We start from the raw sequence: 15,667 nt of genomic DNA, 5'->3' as shown, positions 1-15,667 counted from the left end.
ATTTTTGTTGTGTTAATAAATATTTTTACTAAATATCTCTGATTTTTCTTCTTTTTCATTTTGATGTGAAGGTATATTTGTTTTCTTTGAGGTTATCTTGTAATTTATTAATTTTTTTCTCCATCTAAAACAGTCTGTTTTATTATGAAATTTACTTGGCTTCCTTGCCATTTGTAAGTTCTTTATCTACACTATTACTGCTATTTGCTTTATAGTTATCTACATTGTAAATTGATATCTCTATTTTGGTCTTATAGGTTTATTTTACTTTAAATACTTGTATATCTAGATTGAGTTCTGGGTGGCATTGTTATGTATGGTAATCTCAGGTTGTCTGCTATTGTTGATTTGCTATCCAAAGAGCATCATTTACTATTTTTTGTAAAGTTGGTCTTGTTATTACAAATTCTTTTAATTTCTTTTTATCTGAAAATGTTCTAATTTCACCATCATACTTGAGAAACAGTTTTGTTGGGTATATGATTTTTGGTTAGCATTTTTTCTTTCAGACTTTTGTATATGCCATCCCATACCTTCTTGCCTATATGGTTTCTGCTGAGAAATCAGAGCTTAGTTGTATTGGTTTTTCTTTGTAAGCAACTTTTTGTTTCCTTGAGCTGGTCTCAGGATTCTTTCCTTGTTTTGTGGGGTGGAAGGATCTATCCTGTTTCAAGTTTGTTCAGCTTTTTGTATGCTTATTTTCTCATCTTTCACGATGTTAGGGAAGTTTTCTTCTTACAAATTTTCAACAATGTTCTGTGTGCTTTTTATTGTCTCTTTCTGCTCTGGAATTCCAATCACCTTCAAATTATTCCTATCCATGGTGTGCCACATAACTCTTGGAGTTTCTTTGGATTTTTTTCATTCTTTTTATTCTTCTTCTTACGTGACAGCAAAGTGCTGTCACGTAAGAAGAATAATTAAAAAACAGCAAAAACAAGAAGTATACTAGTATAGAGACATTAATCTTCAAGTTCACTAATTTGTGCATCCATTGCTCTGAATCTACTCCCTTGCCCTTAACATTTATTGTCCATTTCTGAAATCATAGTATTAATCTTCTGAATTTCTAATTGCAGGTTGTGTGTTGTTTCAAAGTTTGCATTTATTCTGTTCGTTCTTGTGTGATTTTTTTAAAAAAATTCTTCTTAAGTTTTTTTAGTGTGTGTTCTCATTGCTTTCCTTGATCTTTCGGCCAATCCTTCGAAGATACCTAAATATCATTATTTTGAATTCTTTTTCAGTTAGTTCATTACCTTTTTTCCTTAGAAACTTTTTTTTTTTTATCTGCAGCTTGATCATTTTTTGTTCCATTCTCTCTTGTTTCTTTGCATGAGTTGAAATTGTCTGTTGTCTCTTGGACATTATGTTGTTTTCGTATTTGTAGGTAATTGGCGATTGTATTTTGATGTGTTCTTAGGCTCTCACCCACTCTCTCCTGTGGGTTAGAGAGTGGAGGTGTATGTATCATTCTTTTGGTGCACCTCAGTTTCTTGTGGGTTTGGCTGCTGTTTATGGTTGATCATGTGTTATAGGGGTTGGTATTGACTCTTTCCCAGAGAGTGGAGCAGCAGAGGGTATGGTTGTGGCTGGGTTATATGAACACGGTTGCTATCTCCTGTTGGATGGGAAAGGGGAGAAATCTCCCTTTCACCCTGACACACACATACCCAGAAGCAAAACAGAATAAACAAATAAGCAACCAACGATGATAAAAGAAACTAATAAAGGAGAACAAATTTAAACAGACAGGGAACAGAAAAAAATAATAAAACAACTAAAAAGAGAATTGTTGTTGTTGTTAAGTGCCGTCGAGTCAGCAGAAAATGGAACTATAGAAGAGAAAACAAAAAGAAGCAAAAGTAAAAATAACCCTTAAAAAATCCAGGAAGAGATAGAATGAAAAGAGAAAGAGAGTAGAAAGTAGTAAGAAAAGATTGAAAGGGGGGAAAAAAAGAAGAGGAAAAGTGAGAAACAGAAGGAAAAAGGACAAACAAAAGCCAAGGAAGAATAAAATTCAAGGGAATAGAACCAGTTCATGGTAGAGCCCTTGGGAAGAAGCTTCTCTGTAGGACAAGTCTGCTTCATGAGACTCACACCAGTCAGGCACCAAGCAGCATGATGGGCAAAAGAGACCCCAATGCCTTCGCCTTCTTCATGCAGACCTGCTGGGAAGAGCACAAAAGGAAACACCCCAACTTGTCTGTCACCTTTGCCAAGTTCTCCAAGAAGTGCTCTGAAAAGGAAAAGTTGAAGTTTGGAGATATGGAAAACAGTGACAAAGCTCACTATGACCGGGAAATGAAAAATTACAGTGCATCCCAAAGGTGACAAGAAAGGAAAGAAAAAAGATCTCAATGCCCTTAAGAGGCCACCACCAGCCTTCTTCCTGTTTTGTTGTGAACATCACCCTAAGATCAAAAGTGAACATCCGGCCCTATTCACTGGAGATACTACCAAAAAATTGGGTGAATTGTAGTCTGAAAATCAGCCACAGATAAACAACCATATGACTACAGAGCAGCCAATCTAAAGAAGAAATATGAAAAGGATATTGCCACCTACCGTGCCAAGGGCTAAAGTGAAGCTGGAAAGAAGGTCCTGGCAGGCCAACAGGTTCAAAGAAAAAGAATAACCATAAGATGAGAAGGAGGAGGAAGATGAAGATGAAGATGATGAGGAAGAGGATGAAAATGCAGAATAAGTGGCTATCCTGCAATAAAGTGTGGAGCATGCGTGTGTGCTCAGGCAATTGTTTAGCTAAGAATATAAACTCAAGTGCAGTTCAATATTAGCTTCAATATAAAAACTGTAGAGAATTTTGTATAACTGAAAGATTCTTCAAAGAGAAAATACTTTTTTACAATGCAGGTTGTCCCTTTTTGAGAGGCTACTACATAGTTAGATTTTAAAGCTTCTGATGTTGAATGTTTCTAAATATTTAATGGTTCTTTAATTTCTTGACATGTGTATGGTAGGTAGCACAGCAAACTCCTAAGGATTAGTTTCAATAATAAACCTTGTGGTTTTTAGGATGTTGCATTTTGTTTAAAAAAATTGTTATAAAATGATGTATTTTCTTTTTAAATTCAAGGGAATGGGAAGAGAAGAAGAGGGAGAAAGAATAAACAAACCAAAACAATGAACCAACAAAAGGAAAAAAACCAAACCCCAAAATAAAAACAATAACAAAAATAACAGTGCAGCCGTTGGACTTGGAGAAGAGGAAACTCTGAGGGGCTCCTGCCAGTCAAGGAGCTCTTGAGGTGAGTGTGGGAGGGATGGGATGGCAGAGTTCCTGGTCCTAGATGGAGTTGTGATCAGTCCTAATGGTATCTATTTTCAGGGCACTCAATCTGAAAGTTCATAAAGGCCCTTGATGGAGTTAATTTCAGTATTTGTTAGGATCACAGGGCAGCTCAGGGCAGGGTGATGGGCTAACTGCTAGTCTGGCAGCTCTGCTGGTTCTGTAGGTCCTAAGGTGAACCCTGCTAAATCCAGGCACCAAATGGCACACCAGAGTGGCATAGCCAGTCCCCTCCTCATACTGGGGAGTCTCCCAACTACATAGTTCCAAACTCCTGGAGATCACGCTTTATGCTGGGGTAGATAAGGGTGGGAGCTAGCCACCTCTCTAGTCACCAGGGGAAAAAGAAGGAACCATACTTTTCCAGTTGCCTGTGTAACTCGTATCGGCCAGGCTATCTTGTATCACCAAAGCTGCTCACAATGGTTCACGATGGCAAGCTGTTCACCAATCAGTCTTCCTCTCTCGCCATCCCTGCTCAACTTCTCTTCCCAGCAAGCACTCAATCCACTTCTTTCATCTTTCTCCTAAAGTTTGGGGTTCCAGGATTTTCATCTGTGTTAGTTTCATTCGGTTTCTCGTATCTTTGTTGTAGAGGGTCCGTGTAGCACATCTGCGTAGTCCACCATATTACTTTGGCAGATCTCTTATTAGAAGTAACTCATTAGTGTTCTTGAAGTGTTTCACAGATCATTAAATCAGCACAGATGGTAGCGTTTCCTCTTTGTGCAGGCTAACAATCTAATTGTAGTTTCCCCAGAACTTCATTTGGATGGCACCAGGTTGGAGTCATCTTTACGAGACCCAGAGACCAGCCCTGATGTAACAGGGGTGTGGAGGAAGCATCTGATCACTTCTAAATTCACCAGGGGAAGGAGAATCATTGTCAGCATCAACAGCCCAAGGATGGGTCCAGTGAGGTGGAGTCAGACGTGTCTCCTCTCTCCAATACCAATTCTGATACCAGCTGTCCCTCACATGGCACATGTCCCTCCCTCTCTGCTGGGTTCACTCATTCCTTGCCATGTCCACACAGAACTCTCAGACTAGACTTACAGTTACATGATTTATTATACAAGTGGTTGTTGTTGTTATTGTTAGGTACTGTCGAGTTGGTTCTGACTCATAGTGGCCCTTTGTACAACAGACTGAAACTCTGCCAGGTCTTGTGCCATCCTCACAATTGTTGTTACATTTGAGCCTGTTGCTGCTCCCACTGTGCCAATCCATCTTGTTGAGGATCTTCCTCTTTTTCACTGACCATCCACTTCACCAAGTGTGATGTCTTTCTCCAGGGAGAAGTAACAGGCTACAATTCAGAATCACGTATGACTCAGAATTCAGTTTTTCAGTTAAGGCAGCTTCTTGGCCACGCCCACAGTCAGTTGCTTCTTGGGCTGGCCCAATCTCTGCCCTACCTGGGCAAGTGTTACAAAGTTCTTTAAATGCACTGATAAATACTTGCAAACAACCTACTCTGCCAGCAAACCTCCTACTCAAAGGCGCTCAACCCTCTTACTCCATGGGTTGGCACACCCTCTGCACCACCTTACTCTCTGAACCAGGAAGCCTTCTATGCCATCTCTTAAGGTCTCCTGGTCCTGCCGCTACTGTTTCTTGCTGTCTTTGGTGTTATAGCTCTATTTTTCTCTCTGTCTTCTGGGTATGAGAGTTTTTCAGCACAGTTGCCTCTTACTTGATGGTAGTAATGCTCTCCATCCTGTTACCTCTGGGAAGGCTAGTTTTAAGCCAAATGGGATCAGAATTGACCAATCCAACCTGATTGGAGTCGATTCCATACACCTCATTTGCATGGTCCCACCCCCCACAGGGTGTCATGCACCATATATACATTATTAGCAAGTTATCCAGGTTCCTTGGAGTCCTGGTGTGGCTCAATAGGATAAGCACCAGACTGCTGACCACAAGGTTGGTGTTTCAAATCTACCTGCTGTACCTTGGAAACCCTATATACAGGGTTGCTAATGAATCAGATCCGGCTTGACAACACTTAAAAACAACATCCAGTCTCCTTGGTGGGCCACAAGGCTCACTCAGTCACCTGGTGGGGGTTACAAGACCATGGTGAGAAAGGTCATATAAAAGTGTTCCCCTGCCCAACACCACTCTGCTTCTGCTTGCGCCTGGTCAACTGGCCCGGTTACAGCTCAGTTATACCGCACCACCCCTGTCTTGAGCCAGCCTGGGCATGTCTCCAAAGGCATTGTACTTTTCAGGGTGTGATTATTCATCGTAGCTCAGAAGGGCAGAATGGTACAAAGGATGGAAAAGCAATGGGCCATGGAATCTTGGGCCCAAGTTTTAGCTCTGTCACTCAGAGCTCTGTGACCTTGAGCAAGCCACTAGGTTCTATTTCAGCTATAGAAAGGGAATAGAGATTCCTCCCTTTCTTCCTCCCCACCACCCATTGCCTTCAGCAAATATGAATTAAGCACTGAGGGACTAAGGATATCGAAATAAGCAGAAGCAGATCAAGTCTCTCCAAGATGATATCATGATAATCAGAGATTTAAATGCAAAACGACACCTATGAGGTATAAGGAATCCTGGTATGGCGCTGTGGGTTAATGCACCAGACTGCAAAGCTGTTTGAACTGCAAGGTCGGCAGTTCAAGCTCACTAGCTGCCTCTCGGAAACCCTATACAGGGTCACTATGGGTCAGAGCTGACTTGACAGTACTTAACAACAACAACAACAACATGAGGTATACTTTCCAAGAGCGACTTATGGTGCCAGAATGGAAAATGTCTTAGAATGGAAATGCAATGGGAACTTGGATCACTGGTAGTGACCAAGGGTGGGAGTGGACATGGACAGAGAGTTCAGGAAGTGCTCTTTGATGAAGCCGTGATTGACAGAGATTCGAAGGACAAAGAGGCTCTCACTGGGAGATGACCTAGCAGAGGACATGGGAAGTGTATTGACCTGGTAGTAGGAGGGGCCCAGGGGCCCTGAGAAACTGGAAGGGCTGTGGAAATGCTGAGTATAGGGCATGGTGGGGAGGGTGATTGGAGGAGTCAGAGGATCCAGGCTTCAAGTCTTTTCAGGTCTTTCTAAAAATGTTGGTCTTCAATCTCCTAGGAGGAAATGGTTTTACCAAGGAGGGAAAAGCACTCACTAGGTAGTTATTGGAGAGTGAATGAGCCCATTAACATTTTAACTCACTTTATTTATCAGACTAAGTTGTCAGTCATTTAATAATAGCTTGAAAAAAATGGAACAGAACAAAGAACATTTTGATAGGCAAAAGGAATTGGGAAAAAATCTGGAAGGTTGATGTGCTGTCTTAAAATTTCAGCCCAGATAGTATGTCACATTGGAGATCTCTGGAGTTCCCTTGTGGAGCGGTCAGGGAAATGGGTGCCTGATATAAAGGGGGAGTCAAGAGGATGCCCTGAGGAAGACAGGGGATACATTTCAGTGTCTTTAACACCAAAGGTATTTTGCCTACTTTGCAACTGGGACCAGAGCTAGCCACACTTGAATATATTATGGATAGTAAAAAGGAAAACCTAATGATTGTTTGGGGCCTTTGTTGAGCTTGTCACTTCAAATGAGAGGAGTCCTTAGTCTGAGAAGGTAAAATGCATATATGCATCACTGAAATTTAATTCAGCCCTTGTGGCCCATAAACACGTTTCCTGTCAGTGTAATCTGACTTTCCACTGTCTCATGGAATTAAATCCAATTCGTACTGCCTGCTGAGTACATTGTCATAACCACAATGGATACAAGTAGAACATTTGTAGTCAGTGGTGGCCACAGCAGTTAAAGCTAGGGATATATCAACTGCTTAGGGTTTGCTGAACCCTAGTTTCTGCATCTGTAAATTAAGATTAATGATGTGGCACTATAGGATAAGCACTGGACTGCTAACCTCAAGATCAGTAGTTCAAACCCGCCAGCAGCTCCTTGGAAATCCTATTTTTGTAGTTGTTGTTAAAGGCTTCAGGGTTGCTATGAGTCAGAACTGACTCGACGACACTTAAAAAACACAACTAAAACAATCTCACTAGATTAAATGAGGCAATGTATGCAGCAGTTTCCAAAAGTTCATGGAAAATTCCATCATCTTTTCGTTCCATTTTTTTCATGAACCTTTGGAAACCCTCTCCTTTGCACCATGCTTAGCATCCTGTCTGGTAACTATAGTGGCAGCTATTTAACAACAACACATTATTATCACCATTATTCTGTATACATCATGTATCCAGGAAGGCAGTATAGGCAAATAGCACAGCAAGTAATAAAAGTCAATTGGCAATGGTGGGAACTATGGCAAACTCGAGAATTCCTGCCCAAAGTAAGATACTAAGGAGGAGCTCTCGGCTAGGATTCTCCATTCTCCATTCTAGAGTTATGAGTTCAGGGCCGTAGAGTTGAGACTGACTCATAGGGATTGGATTGTGAGGAGCAGCTGGTGGGTTTGAACCAGTGCTTATCCTAAAGTGACACACTAGGACTGTATATTAATTTTGGCATCTAATTCAAATAAACAGCAATAAACAATAATGATCCAAAGTGACATCACTATGGGACACAAAACAGTAGGTCCTAGAGCAAAGCTGGACAGCTAAAACAAAACCCACAAAGGCCAAGCTGTTCTGGGGAATCAGCTCTGCCCCACATAAAAGACTCAAACAACAGGAGAAGCTATGTAAGGAAGTCCAAAGGAATCATTCCAAACACAGTCTGTGAAATGGTAACATGCATTTCAGGACACGCATACATCAACTTTTCTCAGCAAGGATTTTCAAAAGGACAACATTCTAAGTTCTACGAATGGGACAGTTACTCAAAGACAGCAATAGCTTGTATAGTCCCTCAACCCCGGATGTGGGGAGCCCTGAAGCCTGAGGATTTTTCTGGAACTGCTCTTATGGGAGGCAATACCACCCATAGCCACAAGGGGTCTCTCTCACACAAACGATGGCGCCGTTGTTCCTGATTCTAGAGGAAGTGGAGGCCCTGGGATTTTGTGATGCAAGGCCACTTTAGGCCTTGCAGATCTTTATATGACATGACTGTCTGTTAAGGGCTTACAAACGTCAAACTTGGATTTTAGGGGACAGCCAGGCAGCAAGCATGTATACAGGAAGCCGTTGGAGACATTTTCTGCACACTGGAATTTCTGCACCAGGTCTGAGGGTTGCTTTCCATGTTCAGTGTCTGCCTCTGCATGTGGTGCCCAGGGACCTGCTGCTGCCCCCTTGATGGGACCAACCAAGAAGGCTAGTCCAGGCTTCACCGACCCCTAAACCACAAACAGCCCAGAAATCTTCTTAGCTAATAAATTAATGTCTGCCTTGGGCAGTAGGCTTTTCTAAGATCTATGTAGAAGTGCTGTTGAGTCAAGTCGAACTCATAGCAACCCTGTATAAGGTTTCTAAGGAGCCACTTAGTGAGTTTGAACCTCTGACCTTGTGATTCAAACCGACCTTGCCGTCCAGTGCTTATACTAGGGTGCCATACCAGGACTTCATATAAGATTAAATGGTTGTTGTTAAGTGCCATGGAGTTTGTTCCGATGCCTACCGACCCAGTATAAGGTTTTCGAGGAGCAACTGGTGAATTTGAACCACTGACCTAGTGGTTCAAGGCGACCTTGTGGTCCTGTACACCAGGAGTCTATAGGATTAAATGTTGTTGTTAAGTGCTGTCAAGTTGGTTATGACTAACAACGACCCTGTATAAGGTTTCCAAGGAGTGGCTGGTGAGCTTGACTCGTCTACCTTGTGGTTCAAACTGACCTTGCAGTCCATTGCATTATCCCACAGCACCACACCAGAACTAAATTAGACACTAGCTATTTAAAAGGTTAGGTAGGAAATCTAAGGGGCAGTGAGATTATGTTAATGGAGGAGAAAGAACTCAGAAATGAATGGCTGTGCCCCTTGAAGACTGTAGTCAGTATCGTTAAATCGTACAAGCACGTTTCTTTTAAACATTAAAAGAAAAGACTAGCTTAGAAGCCAGAGATGTGACTTTGCCATTTATTAGCAGTATGACCTTGATTAAGGCTAACCTTAACCTTTCTGATCCTTCATTTTCTCATCTTTAAAATACACCAATATTAACCTCAGAAATTGTTTTCATTGCATGGGAGTAGGTATGAAACACTGAAAAGTGGAACACGTGTGAGCTATTTATCACTTTAGAGCAGGGCTGGGCAAATGTTTTCTGTAAAGGGCCAGAGAGGACATATATTAGGGTTTGCAGGTGTGTGTCTCTGCTGAGACTCCCTAACTCTCCTGTTGTATCATCTTGCTGCTGTCTGTTGCCCCCTCCCCACATCACTCCCGTCACTGCTGACTCATCGTGACCCCACGGCACAATGAAATGGAATGCTGCCCAGTCCTGAGCAATTCCCGAAATCAGTTGTGGATTCAGATGACTGTGATCCATTGACTGATTTTCAGGAGTAGATCACCAAGCCTTTCTTCCTACGTCATGTTAGTCTGGATGCTCCACTGAAACCTGTTTAGCAACACACAGACCTCTACTGACAAACTGAGTGGTGGCTGAGCATAAGGTGCAGTAACCAAATTTCAAACCCCAATCTCCGTCATGAAGTCAAGAGCTCTACCATCAATCCCCCACTGCCACACCGCTGTAGCATGACAACAGCCACAGACCATATGTAATGGATAAACGTGGCCATGTCCCAGTTAAACAATTTACAAAACCACTAGTGGACTGAATTTGGCTAGTAAGCCAGTTTGCCTATCCTTGACCTACTTTTGTAAGGTCTTTTGGCTAAGCCTGGTTAAAAAAAACACAACAGAACATTAACCACTGGCTCTTTAGAAAAATTGGCTGAGTTCTGATGCAGAGCATCTCAAGTAAGTCTTAGACCCAGGACAGCAGTAGCTCTGAGCAGACTGGTAAATTATCATGCAAACACATGGTAACCAGTCAACTTTCACCCATCTGGCACTAGGGCCGAGTCACTCTGGGCCTAAGGAGGAAGGAAACGTGGCCTTCTGGTTTCCTTTTCAGTTGTCTAGTTTTGACAGGTTTTATGAAAGAGGATCAGAAAAGGTCCCATCAAAAATGTATGCATAAGTGAAAGAGATTTTGTTTCCAGAATTGTTTGCGGTCTGTGAAGTTGCATGCCCATCTGGGGCTGCTGAGTTCTCCCTGACATGAACATGCTGACTCATGGGAAAGCCCCAGACGTCCATCAGAGAAGGGCACCCAGGGAACCAGACTCTGGACCCAAGATGTTTCTTTTTTCTAGACCCATCTATACAAATGAGCAGAAACAGCAGGTACCAGGCCCCAGAGAGACAGTCCCCAAAGAAGAGACAGAAAACCTGACATAGGAAACATAGTGGTACTAGTGAAACAGTGGCTTCAGGCAGTGATGCTGTATGTGAAGAATTTGAAGTTGTCATTAGGTGCCACTGAGTTGGTACCAACTCATGGTGACCCTATACACAACAGAAGTCATCCTTCTTGATAACATGCTCACAGTACATGAGATGAAGTCTTGCTATCCTCACTATCCAACATCATTTAGATATCTTGCTATCCAACATCATTATTGTTGTTATGTGCCATGAAGTTGGTTCCAACTCATTGTTGTCATTGTTAGGTGCTACTGAGTTGGTACCAACTTATAGTGACCGTATGCACAACAGAACAAAACACTGTGTGGTCCTGCACCAACCTCACAATCTTTGCTACCTTTGAGCCCACTGCTGCCCCAACTGTGCCAATCCATCTCATTGAGGGTCTTCCTCTTTTCCTCTGACCCTCCACTTTATCAAACATGATATCTTTCTCCAGTGACTGGTTCCTCCTCATAAATGTTTGAAATATGAGAGACGAAGTCTGGCCATCCTGGCTTCCAGAGAACAACCTGGCTGTACTTCTTCCAACACAGATTAGTTTGTTCTTCTGGCAGTCCATGGCACTTTTAATATTCTCCTCCAACACCATAAATCGAGTGCATAAATTCTTCTGTGGTCTTCCTTATTCATGGCCCAACTTTCACATGCATATGAGGCTATTGAAAATACCATGGCTTGGGTCAAGCTCAACTTAATCCTCAAACTGACATCTTTGCTCTTCAACACTTTAAAGAGGTTGTGTGCTGCAGATTTGCCTAATGCAAACATAGTTTGATTTCTTGACTGCTGTTTTCCTGAGTATTGATGGTTGATCCAAGTAAAATGAAGTCTCTGACAACTGCAATCTTTCCTCCATGCCTAAGGTATAGATGGTTATCATTCCATTTCATTTTTGACAATTGCCAATTTTCCTAGATTCATACTTGGTACATTCCATGTTCCGATTATTAATGCATTTTCACAGCTGTTTCTCTTCATTTTGAGTTGTGCCGCATCAGCAAATGAAGGTCCTGAGAGCTCTACTCCATTCTCATAATCACGGTTAACTCTACTTTGAGGTTAACTCTACTCAGTCATAGTTTGAGTGCCTCCCAACCTGAGGGGCTCATCCCCTCTTCTGGGACTACAACTGCCAATATTCTGGTGCTATCCATCATGTTTCAGTATTCAATAATCTGGTGCTGACAGTGTTCCACTGCTATTTATAAGGTTTTCAGTGACTAAATATTCAGAAGTAGTCCATCTCTTCTTCTTCCTAGTCTATCTTTGTCTGGAAGTTCAGCTAAAACCTGAATGATGCCTAGAGCTATATTCTTGATAGTGTTTTATTGGTGTGTGTATTGAGCAGGGATTAATCAGATTCTGATCTAATATACACTTCCTTCTCTCCCCTTCCCCAAGCTTCCTCTGACTGACTCCAAGACAAGATGCCATTAGGTAAGTAGGGGCTACTTGGCCCCACTGAGTCCTCTGGCCTCTATTAGGGAAACAGTGGTTCCTTCCAGTATTGCTATGGCTTCAAGGAGTTCAGGAGAGACTTAGTGCCACTTTGACCCAGGAAGACTCAGGGCAGGACCTCCCTTCAACCTCTGAAGTCATACAATAGCAACTCCAGGTCTTCCAAAGAATGGTCCTGGAGAAAAGAGAATACTGTTATTGCTTTTTGTGATTCCATAAGTAATACATATTTACTACAGATAACCTGGAAAACACAGAAATATGTGAAGAAGAAAATGTACAGAATGATTTTAATCTAAAAGCCTAGACTTACAACCAATCAGATTCATGGAGGAAATAATTATTTAGCACCTACTATGTGCCAGGCTCGGAATGCAGCAGTGAACACACTAAAAGTGTTTTTCTTCTTGGAGCTTATATCTTGGTAGAGGATCCAGTACACAAAACGTGGGGTAACGAGCTGAGAAATTGATGCAACAGGGCCCCATTTTTGAGAGGGTGTTCTGGAGAAGAAAAAACTAGCTCCAGGGGTATCTGGGTAAGACAGGAACTGCCCAGGTGCTAGAATAGGAACATGCTTAATATGTTCAAGGAAATGAAAGAGGCCAACACGGCAGGAAGGGAAGTGTAATGGGCACACGGAAGAAGATGAGGCAGAGGGACATCGGAGGTAAGGTCATTGTAGGCCAATATGAGCCCTTGGATTTTAACTAAGAGAATGGAAATCCCATGTGAGGTCTCAAACAGAAGACTGTCTTGACCAGCCCTTGTATTTTGAAATGATCCCTCTGGATGGAAGATAGATAGGAGTTGGGGCTGAGGATTGACAAGGATAGCAACTTGGAAACCAGTTAGAAGATTGTTGTTGTTAAAGTGATATTGAGTCGGTTCTGACTCATAGTGACCCTGTATAGGGTTTCCATGGCTATAAATCTTTGCCAGAGCAGAAAGCCTCATCTTTCTCCCAAGGAGCGACTGGTGTTACTGTAATACTAATACAAAGCTGCAAAAGTGGGGTTGCCCTGCTTGAATGGGTAATTGTTGTTTTTGTTGTCTCATTGAGTTGGTTCTGACTCATAGTGACCCTGTATAGGGGTTCCGAGAAGCAGCTGGTGAATTTAAATTGCTGACCTTGAGATATCCTACAACACCACACCGGAACTCCTGAAGCCATAGAGGAGGTCACAAAGTCTCTCTCATTGGACCTCCTTTCTTTCCTCTCAGAGGTCTCTGAGACTCCATTGTGGAACCCCAGGGTTCTGAGGGACACGGTTTGGAAACCACTGGACTGGAGGCTGTCTCAGATTGTTTGGAGTCGGCACCCAATTCTGCGAGGCCAGGCTCAGTCTTCATGAGCCAGATCTCTGAAAATGTCAACTGGAAAACAACCAATTTTCAGGGTCAAGGAAGGGGAGAGATTTTGAAAATATGAACTCAATCTCTATGTATTGAATACAGCTGACACTGTGCAGGAAGGATAAAGATGAGTGAGATAAAATGGCTGTCCCCAGACAGCAAATCCTGCAAGTGACTCAAGTTTATGGCCCCTCATTGTCTGGACTTTATTCCCACGCTGCCTGAGCTATTGTAGTTTCCTAAACCTGCTGATCACAGTGTCATCTGAGGAATTTCAGAATATGCAGACTCCCAGACTAAGATTCTAATCCAGTTAGCTCTGGATGGGGTCTGGGTACCTGTGTGTTAAACAGCTGCCTGAGGAAATTGAGGAGTTGGTAGGGTTGGGAGCATCCTCCCTCTCCCTCCTCCCCCTTTGTTGGTCTCTTTATTGTCTCAGAAAACCTTTATTTTTGTCCTGTGAGACTATTTATTGGCCTAAACTATCTTGAAGATACAACTAGCACTGATATAAATATTTTTATAAGGCAGCAAAAATCCACTGAAGGCATACTGAATAGATTGTTGTTGTTGTTAAGTGCCTTTGAGTCGGTTCCGACTCATAGCGACCCTGTACAGGGTTTCCGAGGCTGTAAATCTTTACGGGAGCAGAAAGCCTCATCTTTCTCCCTCGGAACAGCTGGTAGTTTTGAACTGCTGGCCTTAAGGTTCGCAGCCCGATTCGTAACCACTATGCTACCAGAGCTCCTTTACTGAATAGATAATGCCCTAAAAATCAATCTAGACCCTGAAGAAAATGAGACGCTTCTAAACAGACAAATAGAAGCGAAAGAAAGGGAGGGAGAAAAGAAGTGGAGGAGAGGGAGCTGAACTGAGAAGAGGAAAGAAGGAGTTATATGTAAATGCATGGCCATTTCTCTCAAGTACCAGGAAGAAGAAGGAGGAAAGAAAAAAACAAAAAAAAACAAAACCAGACCAAGAGCTGTCAGCTTAAAAGGTTTCTCTGAGTCAGACTTCTTTCCTGGAAGCTGTGAACTTTATCCTCCAGCAACCATTAATCTAATATTAAGCCCCTCAACCTTCCTAATTGTGCTCTCTCAGTATCAGCTGGTTTCACATTAACCTTTCAATCTTTTCCTTAATGCAGTTACCTCCAACTGCAGCCAGATCTGATGTGGGAGCTCTCATCCCTCCAGACCCATTCCTCTTCCTGGCTGCCTTGTGCCCATTTCTACTCCCCTAAACCTAGCCTCTTCTTTCTTTCTGAATGTGCTGTTAAGGAACCACAGTGAAGAGGTGTTGGCATGCTAGGCCTGGGCTGAACAGAGTCTAATGAACACATTTTGTGCCTTGTGCTTCCAGCTCCCTGGTCCCAATGGTGCATCCATTATCTGTGGCCAAGGCTCGTCTGTCAGTGGGAGACCATAGTTCTACCTGCCTGTCAGAGCTAATCAGAATCAGCCTGTTTCTGTGGCTTTGTTATGTGAGCTTTGTTTTCCCTCTCCTGGGAAGAACTAATTGAATTTGTTTCTTTGGAATTGTCTAGAAAAACAATGCATCTTGTCCAAATGCCAGAGGGAGCACCTGCAGTGGGTGCTACTGGTCCCCAGGAGAGCCACTCAGCTCTATGGCTGGTCTGATTCTGTCTCCAAAATGGCAAACTCGGTGAGGCCCTGTTGCCACCTGCCACACAGCCAGTCAGAATTCTCACCTTGCCCTTTGGGTGAGAGTGACACTTTTGGAAAGGACCCTTGACTCCTTGCTAAATATATATATCTAGTGAGATTAGGGGAAAGGTCTTTTGTCCCATGGGGAATGCCACTGGGGCACTTCCTCTTCTCTTTTGCAGTCAGGGTAGAGCCAGAAAGAGCTTTAAAGTTTAGTTTCATGGGGCCTGGACACCTCTCCTCAAGTTACCCTGTACAATTCAGTCAGAGCACCATGGAATCCATGCTATTGTGATTGTTCTCAGCGGGAAGCAGAGGGAAAGGTTGGGGTGGGGCAGGGGAGGTGGCGTTCTCTCCACCAGAGATCCTTCTCAGTCACCAGGGGCCTCCTGCCCACCTGTTTTATTATAGTCAGCAGCCTGTGCTTTCTCCTGGAAATAATGTTCTGTCCAGCACCACTTCAGGCCTCAGGAAGACCCCTCTTCACTGAAGCAGCCCCCAA

General features: G+C 42.8%; 1 pseudogene; it reads left to right on the top strand.

Moving 5' to 3' along the window:
• The first annotated feature begins 2,118 nt into the window (after positions 1–2,118).
• On the top strand, positions 2,119–2,704 carry LOC102820737 (annotated as a pseudogene).
• Positions 2,705–15,667: the final 12,963 nt, after the last annotated feature.

The sequence above is a fragment of the Chrysochloris asiatica genome, unplaced genomic scaffold (assembly GCF_000296735.1).
Source record: "Chrysochloris asiatica unplaced genomic scaffold, ChrAsi1.0 scaffold00302, whole genome shotgun sequence".
NCBI lineage: Eukaryota > Metazoa > Chordata > Mammalia > Afrosoricida > Chrysochloridae > Chrysochloris > Chrysochloris asiatica.
Note: the sequence above shows the minus strand (reverse complement) of the source record. Positions and strands in the feature narration are given on the sequence as shown.